This window comes from Lissotriton vulgaris, chromosome 11, assembly GCF_964263255.1.
Source record: "Lissotriton vulgaris chromosome 11, aLisVul1.2, whole genome shotgun sequence".
In the NCBI taxonomy this organism is placed as follows: Eukaryota; Metazoa; Chordata; class Amphibia; order Caudata; family Salamandridae; genus Lissotriton; species Lissotriton vulgaris.
In genome coordinates this window covers 678,948,705-678,961,045 of record NC_141699.1, presented here as the reverse complement: position 1 = coordinate 678,961,045, position 12,341 = coordinate 678,948,705, and positions in this window count along the sequence as shown.

The window sequence follows — 12,341 nt, the reverse complement described above, 5'->3', positions numbered from 1 at the left end:
CTACAGTCCCTCTTATTCTAGACAACACCAGATAACATTTTGGGACTTGCAGTTTTGCATTTAACATTGTAAATCCGGGTTCACAAATCCCAGGATCTAAAGCAATTTGGATGAAAAGTTTGGACTGGCTGAAATTGTCACACATGGCATGGGGTCAGTTGGCAGTTGATTATGATCATGTCCAAAAAGAGGTATGGGTGAGCATCAATATTTGTTTACCCTCTGAAGTCCCTCACACATGTTGGCCCCTTTTTAATATATTGTTATGTTCACTCATGGTAATTATTATATGAATAAAGTAACAGAACCATGCAATTTGGTCCCAACGACATTAGTTTACGCAAGATGGAGTGCAGCATTACAAAATGTGAAAGTCACTTTAGTAGAGAAAGACAACCTTTATCGCATCATCATGATTTCATCAGAATAAATCCCAGGTGTGATACTACCACACCCAAAATTACCTATGCTGCTGGTGCAGCATTTCTGAGCGGCTCTATTATTGCATGGTTGCAAATTTGCCTCTGCAGGATTTGGATTAACCATGAGATTTGGTGTCTGCGTACTGAGTCCCACATTTCCAGATGCAAATTGAACCACTTGTCCGTGGGCGAATGTTTTTATAGAAAAACATTCAAGGGTACAATGTACCTGCATATCTTGTATCCATGGTAGAAACAAAAGCCTGTATCCGAATATAATTCTCCTCTGAAATTCAATCAATTAGCGAAACCCGGGGACCCCAATCAAAGGCACTATCAATATTGCAGCTCCAGAACTCCATCAATATTGCAGCTCCAGAACTGATGATGCTGATTTTGATTTAGTAAAATGTGTGCTTCATAATATATATATATATATATATATATATATATATATATATATATATATATATATATATATATATATATATATATATGTGTCTATACTTAAAAGAAAACACAGCACTTGACAGAAATGTATTTTACTGTGCTTGACTAAACTAAGCTTGAACTAGGCCTATCTTCCGTCTTAGATTTTAACATGGACATTAGGTGTCTTTTCATTACTCATTCTGACACACATATAACCAAAATGTGAACTGATGGCCTATATTAACATGCTTTTCTCGAGGGAAGCATTGTGCCACAATTGAGGCTCTTGCTGCCAACAACACTGTGAATTCATTCAGTTGTGAGACTTCCATTGTTTTTGTAACTAGATTTGTACTGCCACATCTGATGACATTATGTCAGAATAGGGCATATTAATATTCAGTTAGGGAATAGTGCTAGGATGGTAGCAATATGTGATTTTTATAATTCTTTATAGTGATCCGTTTAACTTTGCCTGCCTTATGTGTGTGATTTCCATTGACTTCTAGTGGGAATGTGTCTGTAAAAAGTGATACTTTTGGAGGTGAGACAGTCTTCTGACTTCTCAACTCTAGAGACTGCACTCTTGTTGGTTTGTATCATACTGAAGACATAGAATATTTCTGCCTTGACTTTGTGTCATTCTTCTGAATTTAACTTAGCCTGAAGCAAATTCCCTACGTTGATTTGGTTTACAATGTGACTATTATTTTTGCCTTCTCTTCTGCACTTCGGTTTACATGTTTTACTTGTGTTTGAGTGGCGTTAGGGACACGCACATTCAAGAGGTTCAACACCATCCCCAAAACCCTCTTGACACATTACATTGAGCAGTCAGTCTGTCATTGGCTGTGATTTTGAATGGTTTTTGGTGCACATCATTTGCTGTTCTATTCTGGGACATGCACCTATCCCTCTCAGGTAAACTCCATCCAGACCCGTTAAGGAGGAATTTATTTTCTTCTACTTTGAATGGAGGACCGAAAAACGTATAATCAATGTCTATTCCAATTAAAAAGAGCTGTGTTTATACAACTGTAAATGTGTGCTGTAGAACAACAAATATTGAGCACACAGCTGTCCCCACCTCCCACCCAAACAGCTTTCTGACTTTGTTGCTCTGCTGTCCCGCATGGGTTGCTGCCAAAAGCAGCTAAAGCACAGTAGCCTTCTATATTGGCCCCATCCACTTTGCCCATGTGCAAGTTAAATGGATAGCCCAATAGTTAGCAAACCCTCCCCTTCAGCTTAACCCCTTCGATGCGGGTGACAAAGCCATCTCGTCATGGGCGTTACCTGCGCTGCGCGCATGACGAGCTGGCTTTGTCACGTAACGCGGGATTTTTGAAATTTCTGCGTGCAACGGGAAAACCCGCTAGCACGCATGCGGTTAAGAGAATGCCAACAGGACAGCTGATACTTGATAAACAGGTCAGGCAAGGCAGCTATAAGCTTCACCATCAACTCAACCCTTGCATGGGTGCAGCATGCAGGGCACCTGACAGCTGTTCACCTCTGGGGTATGCATTTCTTTGTTTGAGCTCGGATCAGGATGAATTGGGAGACCCACCAGACAAACTCACTACCTCAGGACCATGAAGTGTATGGGGAAAGCTGCTAAACTTTGTGGGTCATTGGCAAATGGACCAGGCCGAAGCCCTTTGAATTGCTAACTCGCATGACATTTTATATTGCTAGTTCACTCATGAGTCAGTTTCTCTGACTCACAAGTAACTGAAAATTTCCTTACCCTAAATTTAAAAAGTGAAGAGAAACTTACCCCCTTCCTATGTTTTATGCTATTGAAAAATCTGAACATTCATGATTTGAGAATCAAGATACCTATTATTTTTTTCATGAAGAGCATTACATATCGCATTGGGGTGTTTGATGGTCATTCAGGAGAAAGGCCAATGTCACTGTTTATCCTAATACACTGGAATGTTTTCGGTACTAACTCAGATGACCAGTACCGCCAGTTCATGTAATTGCCAACTAAGCAAAAATTGTACAACTCTTCTTCAAAGACCAGATTTGAGAGGTTTGCAGATATGCTTTTGATTCTCTGACGAAGCAATCACAAATAATTTTTTTGTGACTGTCATCTTTTCATTCAAACTTTGGTTCTCAAATAGATTTTAGATCCAAACGGTCAACAAAATGGCATTTCTTTTTCTTTTAATATTTCAATATTTTTAAAATTACTGTGCACGTTTACATCAAGAAACAAAACATTTCTAGTTAAATGAAGCCCTGTAATTCTGCCAAGTTTGGTAGTTTTTGCTGTACAGTTGTGCAGCAATTCATATTGGATTTTAAAATAAAAGCAACACTTTGGAGAATGCTCTATTACCTAGACCCTTGTTTACCAGTTAACATGATGCAGCCCTTTTGGCAACAAAGGTAGTAGTGTATGGGGGAAGGATAGCAGGTGGGGTAGTGAGAACATTGTAAGGAATAAAATAGCCTAATCATACATTAAAAGCATAATGTGTCATCCTGGACTTACACAACCTTTCTGTCTATACATCAGAGGTCTTCAAACTGTGCTGCATGACCCCTTGGTTGTCTGCTCACCCTAAAGAATAAGAAAATCACCATGTTTTTTTTTTTTTTTTTTTTAAATATATTTTTATTGCAGGAATTAGTACAAGTTACTTGCTGACATCCAATTGCGAAAACAGTGTCAATAATAGTAAAGGGGACCACTTCGAGAAGTAATTTGGTTACACAGCCTGTTGGCCCACATCCCGGAGGCTGGGCGGCGCTACCTAATGTCCCACACAGAATGCTCTGGTCTTCACGTGATATCAGCCAGGAGTAATGTAAGTCGTCATCTGCTTTTCTAAATAACTATAATAAAACTCCCCCCCCTCCCTCGTAGTCTAACCCCCCCCGGAGGGCCCGAGCTAAACAAACAATAACGTTACCGTCCTAATGAAAGTGAAGGAGCAGCGCCTAGCCCTCCTGCCCCCCCTCCCCACCCACCCCGCCGTTGGTGTGTTGAGCATACGTCTAGAGCTAGCTGTAGGGAACTAATCCTATCAGAAAGGAAAAGACGTCGGAAGAAGGTCAGTGGGCTGGATTGTGTGCATCATCATCGCTATCTGAGTCACTGGAAGTGAGGTAATCTCGCAGGGCCTGTACTAGTGTTTCCCATTCCTGCGCCGCCTCTAACATCTTCTCGTTGCGTTGCCGCGCAGCTAATTGGTACCTAAGGGTACTTTCTCCTGTTGCCCATTTCAAGTATTCGTTGCGCCATTTAGTGCCCGTTGGACCAACTCGTGCCTTCCAGTGTCTAGTGATCTCACGTTTTGCCAGCAGTAGGCCCAGGTCAATGAATTTACTCGAGAGCTTGTTCTTGGGAGTATGGGGGAACCAGTGCAGCACTCCAGCCGCAGCATCCATTGTCAGGTCCCTCCCGGTCACCTCCTTTAGAGTATCCCCTATCTCTGCCCAGTAAGAGGACAGCGCCGGACAAGACCATAGCATATGTATTAAAGTAGCTGCCGGCGTTCGGCATCTGGGGCAAACCGCCGAGTCCGAGGCAAAATATTTCTGAATTTTCTCTGGGGTCAGGTAGGCCGGGTGTAATATATAATAGTGGACCAGTTGAAACCGGGCGTAACGAGTGCCCTTCCATGCACGGCGCACCAGCTGGGCCCATGTAGTCTCCGGTATATCCCTTCCAATATCAACTTCCCATCTGGTTCTGAGGGCCTCTAGGGGGGGGGAGCGCCGCATTAATCAATCTGGAATAAAGACAAGTTACCGCTTTGACTGTCCCAGCCGACATCATGACGTACTGGCAGGCCTCCGACGTCGGGGGTTCCTCCTGTCCGGTCCGCCAGTGCGCCTGAACCGCCCTCACCACTGCCGTATGTGGAAGGAAATCGCCGCGAGGAACATCAAAACGCTCCAGTATCGACTGGAATGGCAACAAGACACCTTCCTCGTATAGATCACCCACCATCTGCAGCCCTGCATCTTCCCAGATCCTCAACCGGGACCAATCACCACCGTGTGGTAGGGCAGTGATCATCCCCAACGGGATCTCCGGAGCATAGGGGCGCCTCAGCTGCACATGAGCATGTATTCGGTTCCAGCAGGACCGAATGGCCCGTTCCTCACGTGTGAAGTCTCTCAAGGTCAGCCGTTGCCGTAAAGCGATATAGGACAAGACGTGCCTCGGTATTCCGCGCCCTCTCTCGTCCTCCGGTCCCCGGAATTCCCTCGCAACTTCTTGAGTGTAAGTCTGTAGTTGGGCGGCTAAATAATAGTTCTCAAAGTCCGGCACCGCTAACCCCCCCTCCGATTTCGGCCTCATTAGGGTCCTAAGTGCCACCCTGCGGCGGCCCGATCCCCAGAGAAATGATACTAGCATGGAATTCAAGTTCCGGAAGGTAGCCGGGGGGATCCAGAGCGGGAGCGTCCTAAAGTAATATAATAGTCGTGGGAGCGCTACCATTTTCAGCAACGCGATACGACCGGCCATTGATAGCGGCAAGGTGGCCCAAAAGCTCATGGAGCCTCTCAGCGCTCGGACGCAGCGAGCAATATTACCGTCTAAGACATCCGCCTGGTCGTGGTACACATAAACCCCTAGATATTTGAGGCAGCACGGTTCCCATCTGATCTCTCTGGCGGTGGCAGGTTGAGGCTCACCGTGTCGGACCAGGAACAGACAAGTTTTTGCCCAGTTCACTTTCAAGCCAGAGAGTTCTCCGAAGGTGGTGAGTGCCGCGTCAGCTCAAGTCAGGGCAGCTTCGGCATCCTCTAGGAACAGCAATAAATCATCGGCATAGAGGGAAATAAATTGTTGTCCCGATATGGTCTGCAGTCCCCCAAAATGAGCTCCAGTGCGGATCGATAGCGCCAGAGGCTCCACCGCAAGCGCGAAGAGCAGGGGAGACAGGGAGCACCCCTGTCTCGTGCCCCGAGACACCGAATACTGCCGGGAAATTAGTGGGCCTGACCGCACCCTGGCCGTTGCCGAGGCGTACAAGACCGCTGTCTACCGCAGGAACCCCTCCCCCACACCAAAACGCGTCAAGACTCTGTGGAGGTATGCCCACTCCAGGCTATCAAAGGCCTTTTCCAGATCAACTGATAAGACCAAGGGGCAAGGTGCTTCTTCGTGGGCTTCCCCTAGGATTCGAAATAGGCGCCGGATGTTCATTACCGTATTGCGCCTGGGAATAAAACCCGCCTGATCAACATGGATCAGGGAGCTCATGTGGCCCAATAGCCTTGATGCCAAAATACTACTCAGGACCTTATAGTCGACCGTGAGCATCGATAACGGTCGGTAAGAGGTCGGCTCGTTACCCTCCTTGCCCGGTTTGAGGAGCGGGACCACAAGAGCCTCGCACATCGACTTCGGCAGGTGCCCCAAGCGTTTTGCCTCCCGATATACCACTAGCAATTTAGGGGCTAGGAGGTCCATGTATGTGGAGTAAAACTCCACGGAAGTCCGTCTAGACCCGGCGTTTTATTCCTAGCCATCCTTTTAATGGCCCCTCGGATTTCTCTCAACTCTACATCCCTCCCCAAGTCCTTCGCCTGTTCCGGCTCCAGAGTGGGGATCGGGAGCAACTGCAAGTAATCATCGATGGGGGTGGTGTCCTGCGGCATCTTACTATGGTAGAGTTCCTCATAATAGCGCAGGTAACAGTCGAGGATCTCGGGTTGGGTATACACCTCACCGCCCTCCTCAGTGCGCATGGCCATCGTGGGGGTGGTGCGTCTCAAGGGATTAGCCAGCCACGCCAGGAGCGCCCCCGACCGATCTCCCTCCGCCAATGATCTAGTTAAGTAGACCCTATAATCGAAGCTCCGAAGCCTTTCGACTTCAACGGCCACTGCCTCTCTCGCCGCCAGAGTTTGCTCCTGTAGCTCCAGGTTACCGGGACGGCGAAGTTCTAACTCACGGAGTTTCCGGTCCGCTTCAGCTAGCTCGTCTAAGATAACTTTACGCATCCCCACCTTCTTTGCTATACAGTAACCCCGGACCACCACCTTAAATGCGTCCCACTCCGTGGCTCTCGACCCGGCCGTACCTGCATTCACCACAAAATATTCGGCAATTTTGTCCTCTAGTTCCGTCCTAAACACCTGATCTTCCAAAATCTCGGGTCGTAGCTTCCAAGTAGGGACAGCGGAGGTACCCGGAGACCACTGAAAGACAGCTAGCAACGGGTTGTGATCAGATAGAGTCCTGGATAGATATTCAGTCCTCACCGTCGCGGCCATAAGGTCCGCCGATCCCAGCAGCCCGTCCAGCCGCATGTGTAGTTCGTGCATTCCCGAGAAGTGGGAGTAGTCCCGGGCATGCGGGTGCTGCGCCCGCCACAGATCCGTCAGTCCCCACCGGGATTGCCACTCCCTCCTACCCTTGGCCACCCGACGGACCGGGGAGTCCGGGAGGGGGGGTGGGAACGGTCAAGATCGACATCCACCACCGAGTTAAAGTCCCCCCCCCCAATAAGAGGGGCCCCGAAAAACAGTGGGCCAATGAGCCCGACAGCGCGGTCAGAAAGGAGAGTTGGTCCACGTTGGGCGCATAAATGCAGCAAATATTCAGGGCCCTGCCCCCCAAATTACCTGTGATGGCCACATACCGCCCCTCCGGATCCACCACCGATCTAGTCACCTGCAAAGGCACCCCGGCTCTCACCCAAATCAGTGCGCCTCTCGCATAAGCTGAGTATGTCGTGTAGTATACCTGCCCTCTCCACCTACGCTGCAACGCTAGCCCCTCCTGCTTTGTGAGATGTGTCTCCTGGAGCATTGCTATCTGCACTCCCCTGCGCACCAGATAGGCATGGATCTTGTGTCGTCTGGACATAGTGTGTAGGCCCCGCACATTCCAGGTAATGCATTTTAGGTTAGATGCTTCAGCCATTGTCCTTCAATGTCACAGTTAGGTTCCCCCAGCAATGCTCAGGCTTGATCGGATCGCTTCGTAGACACACACCATAGGCAGTTGTCCCCCTCAACAACAACAAAACACCCCAAGAAACCCAACTCCCACCCCACCCCCCTGGAACAGGTCCCAAATTGTGCCATCTAGTTCCCATCCAAACCATTACCCCAAGATCCCTCTCCCTCCCAACTAACCTGACGATAGCCACCGCAGGTATGCCTTAAGGGCTGAGTGGGGGCCGAGCGCCAGCAGGGGGCCGTCACGCACCTGCGCTACTGAGACGTAAGTGTGCCCCAATCATTTATGGCCCGAATGGGATCCAACCCCAACATCCCCCCATATCCATGAACTAGAACTCCTCCCAAAGATCAACTCACATACATCGTCTCGCCCTACAACCGGAGTTAGCTCACCCAGGGTTATCCTTGTCCATCCAGCAGGCCCTCCGCCGAATCGGGGTAATCACGGGCAGAGTCACACTGTCTGTTTCCGAGTTCTCCGTGTTCTCCGTGTCCGATCGATGCCCACCTGTACCAGTCTCCGAGTCTTCCATCCCCGGCCCACCCTGTGGGCCAGATAGGTTGGAGATCAGTTCCAGCACCCCTCGTCTCTCCGTTGCCGTTTCCACCGTTGACGGTCTGCTCGATCTGCCATGGCGATTCCGAATCCTCTTTGATCTCAGCTGAAGGCCCAGCTCCGACACAGCCTGGGAAGAGGAGCCAAGCCCGTCTTTGCCTGCCCGATATAACTCAAGCCAAGCGCAGACATCCTCCGGGTTATCGAAAAACTTGGTCGTGTCGTCTAGTATGATGCGGAGTTTCGCAGGAAACAACAGTGAGTACTGAATGCCCTCACTCCGGAGTTCCCGCTTAACCGCCAGGAAGGAGGTACGTTTCCGCTGCGTCTCGTACGAGTAATCTGGGAAAATGTTCACCTGGCTGTTCTCCACCTGAAATGGGCCATTGTGCCTGGCGGCGTCGAGAAGATGATCCCTGTCTCTATAGTGTAGTAGTCTCGCCACCACCGGGCGTGGGGGGCGGCCCTGCTGTAGTGGTCTGGCCGGCACCCTATGGGCTCGCTCCAGTGTGTAGAAGGAGGATAGTCCCTCAGGTGCCACCACCGTCCGGAGCCAGTTCTCGAGGTAGGACACCATATCGCCGTTTTCAACTTTCTCCGGAAGGCCCACCACGCGGATGTTGTTCCTTCTGTTACGCCCTTCCGCGTCCTCCGCACGCCGTTCCAGGTCTCCGACGCGAGCCAGTACATCTTTCATAGCGGCAGCCAGAGTCTTTTGCACAGGTTCAATCATTCCCACCGTGCTCTCTACCTCCTTAACCCTGCCGAGAGCTTGCTGTGGTCCGCCCGGAGCAGTCCCAGACTCGTCGCCACCTGTGCGATGTCCTGTTGTAGGGCAATTGCCTCGAGGATTCTGTCGAACTGTAGCTGCAACTGGGGGCTCCCCGGGTTCTCTGGGGTCAGTCCATCGTCTTTATCGGCTGCCTCTGTGTCCGAAGTGGCCGGGGCTCCCCCCTTGGGGCCCCTCGGTTTCCCCATAAGGATCGCGGCCTCCGGCAGGGGCTATCGAGCCCGGGGATCAGGGAGGTCCCACACACTGCTGTCCGCAGGCCCGTTCCAATGCCCTCCGCCTTCGATTACCAGCTGTGCCTCTATAAGATAACGTGGGGGGGGGCCTCGGAGCTCTAGCCCCCTTGATGGTATGCTGTGAGCCCGGTCTCGGTAGCCCCCAGGAAAATGGGGCCAAGGAACAATGGCCGCCGGGAGAATGCACTGCCTCTGTGCTCTCCAATGCCACCAGCCGCCACCGCTGAAAGTGCTTGCACCGGGTCCCAAGCACCACGTGGGCCGAATCACACACGATTCACCGCTCCCGGTACCAATTATAGGCTGTGGGGCTCCCACCTTCGTACCTGTCCCCCTTCTTGTCCGGCTGCGCCGTGTGGAATCAAGCGCCCAAGGAAGGCGCCGCTGCCAGCTCCGTCGTTGTTCGTGCTGCTTGCTGAGCTGGCGCTGGCTCGGCAGACGTTCCCTGCCCTCTCCGCCAAAATTCCGGTGGAAACAAAGCTCCGATCGCAGCACCCCGGTTCCGGGTGAAGGAGCAATGGAGAGGAGCAGTCCTGGGTCTCGTCCGGACTCAGCTGAGGCTTAGATTACAGGGACGGAGCGGGCGCCCTCTTGAGCACCGCTCTGCTGTTTCCGCTGCTTCCCGATCCGGAGTCACCAGCCGCTTCCCGGGTCTCCCGAAGGGTCCTCCGTGACGGGTGCACCAGCCCCGGGTAAAACACTCGAAATGGGGGAGCTGAGGTGCCCTGGGACCGCGCTTATCAGGATCAAAGATGGCACCGTCTCAGAGCTGAGCGATCAGGCGACCTCCGCCATCGGCGCTCAAGCCACGCCCCCCCAAGAAAATCAGCATGTTAAGGTAAGACAAATCTCACAACCAATAGACACAAGAACAAAAAGAACAGCGCCTTTCACTGTACAGTGTTAAATCACAATACACACTCGGTAGACTTCCTTGCAGTAGTAATCCACCCTAGCAAATGCACCTACTCCAGTGCACTTAGGAGCAAAGCACATCAGCCCTGATTAGAAACGCAACCATGACAAAAAACCTCATTAATTCACAAACCCCTATCCTTAGGCATACAGCGCCTTGCACTACATACTACCTTAAGCAGACAAGTGAACCTCAAGATCTTGGATTTCAACCAATTTGATAACCAAATCAAACAATAATAAAACACATTCTTTATTAAAAAAATTAATCAGAAATATGAATAAACAGCACAACAGTGATCAAACCCCCAATTGAGTCCAAAATCTGCATTGCATAACCAAACATCTCACATGCAGCATAACAATCCATATCATAATCTCAAAACTTCAGCAGCACACCACAAAATCACAGAACCATTCAACCTTATTCATACTTACACTCAGAATCGTCCAGAATTAGCACTACAAGTCAAACTTCATTGGAAACTTCACGAGAAAATTCACTATTCCACTTAACCAAGGTAAAAAGGGGAAAAGAAACAAGTGGCTCTTAGCAAAAAGGAGGTGTTCTTTAATGGTGTACAAACATCCTCCGCTAGCAAAATTTTGGGAAGCAAACCCATACCCCGAAATTTCAACAACACAAATTTTACCTCATTTGGTTCTCCCACAGTTTACTGGTCGTAGACAGTGATACACCTCAGTTTTGTGAGCCAATGCATCCCTGCGTTAAGGCATCCATCCAAACATCCAATAGAACAGTAAAACTGTTTATTAAATATTGAGATCAGCTCACTATTTGAGTTCTAAATAAATGAAAATGTAAAGAGTTGTATTACAAAATACAGTACAGAGTCAATGCCAAAACGGCTCTCAAATGCAAAGTTATACAGAGTATGTACAAATCTGAAAAGATTCTAAATCTCAGGGGCAGCAAATTCTTAAGAAAATTGTGTAGCATCCCCAGTAGAATAGTTTAATCTTCTAGAATCTTTCTACCCTCAGATGGAGTTTAAAAAAAAAAACAATTCTTGCATAGTATATTAGAAAAACTGCAAAATCATAGTGGGGTGAGCAAAAGTATAAGTTCTTTAGCAAATCAGAACACAAGCATATTCCATGCCATTACCTTAACATATATGCAGCATCCCAGTTCTAAAAACATTTTCAACACTTTCTATGCTTATGTCATCCATAGATGTGCAAACATATTTGAAACATTTAAAAACATAAGGGCAGGATCCACAAAGAGCCTCTGCACTCGTGGTGAAGGCCCTGCAGTCATGGCGGGAGAGTCCGCACTAGGATCGGGTACTCCAACCTTCAATTTCTCATTGTGGATATCCCTCCACGATGAGGGCCACTCACCATGACTGTGGGCCCTCTGCCACGATTGTGGAGGCCCTTTGTGAATTGGGCCCTAAGAATTTCTCCCAGTGAATGAACCAAGTGAAGAAACCGAATGGAATAGATACTTGTTGCAAGTTCAACACTGACAAGACCACTACTTCAGTGGAAATAAACCATCAAAAAGGAGTGTTATATTTTTTCTGAAAGGAATCCTTGAATCACACCAAGGAGATATAGGTGTGCGCAAGGGGATGCAACTAATGTCTTATTGGAAGCACATACATGAGTATTAAACAGGCGTCCCAGACAAGAGACGCTACCCCGGTGGCACCCAGAACTGAGATTAAAATTGAACACAATTACTTTAAACAACCTGCAGGCTGTGCACCAGTCTTCATTACCCAATTCACGAAATAAACCATCATGTCATCAGCTTAACTGCATGTTTTGCAAAGCCTTTGGGGAAAGGGTGTGTGGACAATAAAAGGTAGGATTAAGAGAAAGAGATGGAATCCATCTTGTTATAAATTGAAATTTATACAGACATGTGGTCTAAGTAAAACACATTCATAACTCCTCTTCTATAATTCATTTGAAATGTGTTTAAATTGCAATTATATTAATTTAGTCTATATATGTAGAATCATATATTATTGCATATTACATGTTATTTATTATACCTGCAATAAGATGAA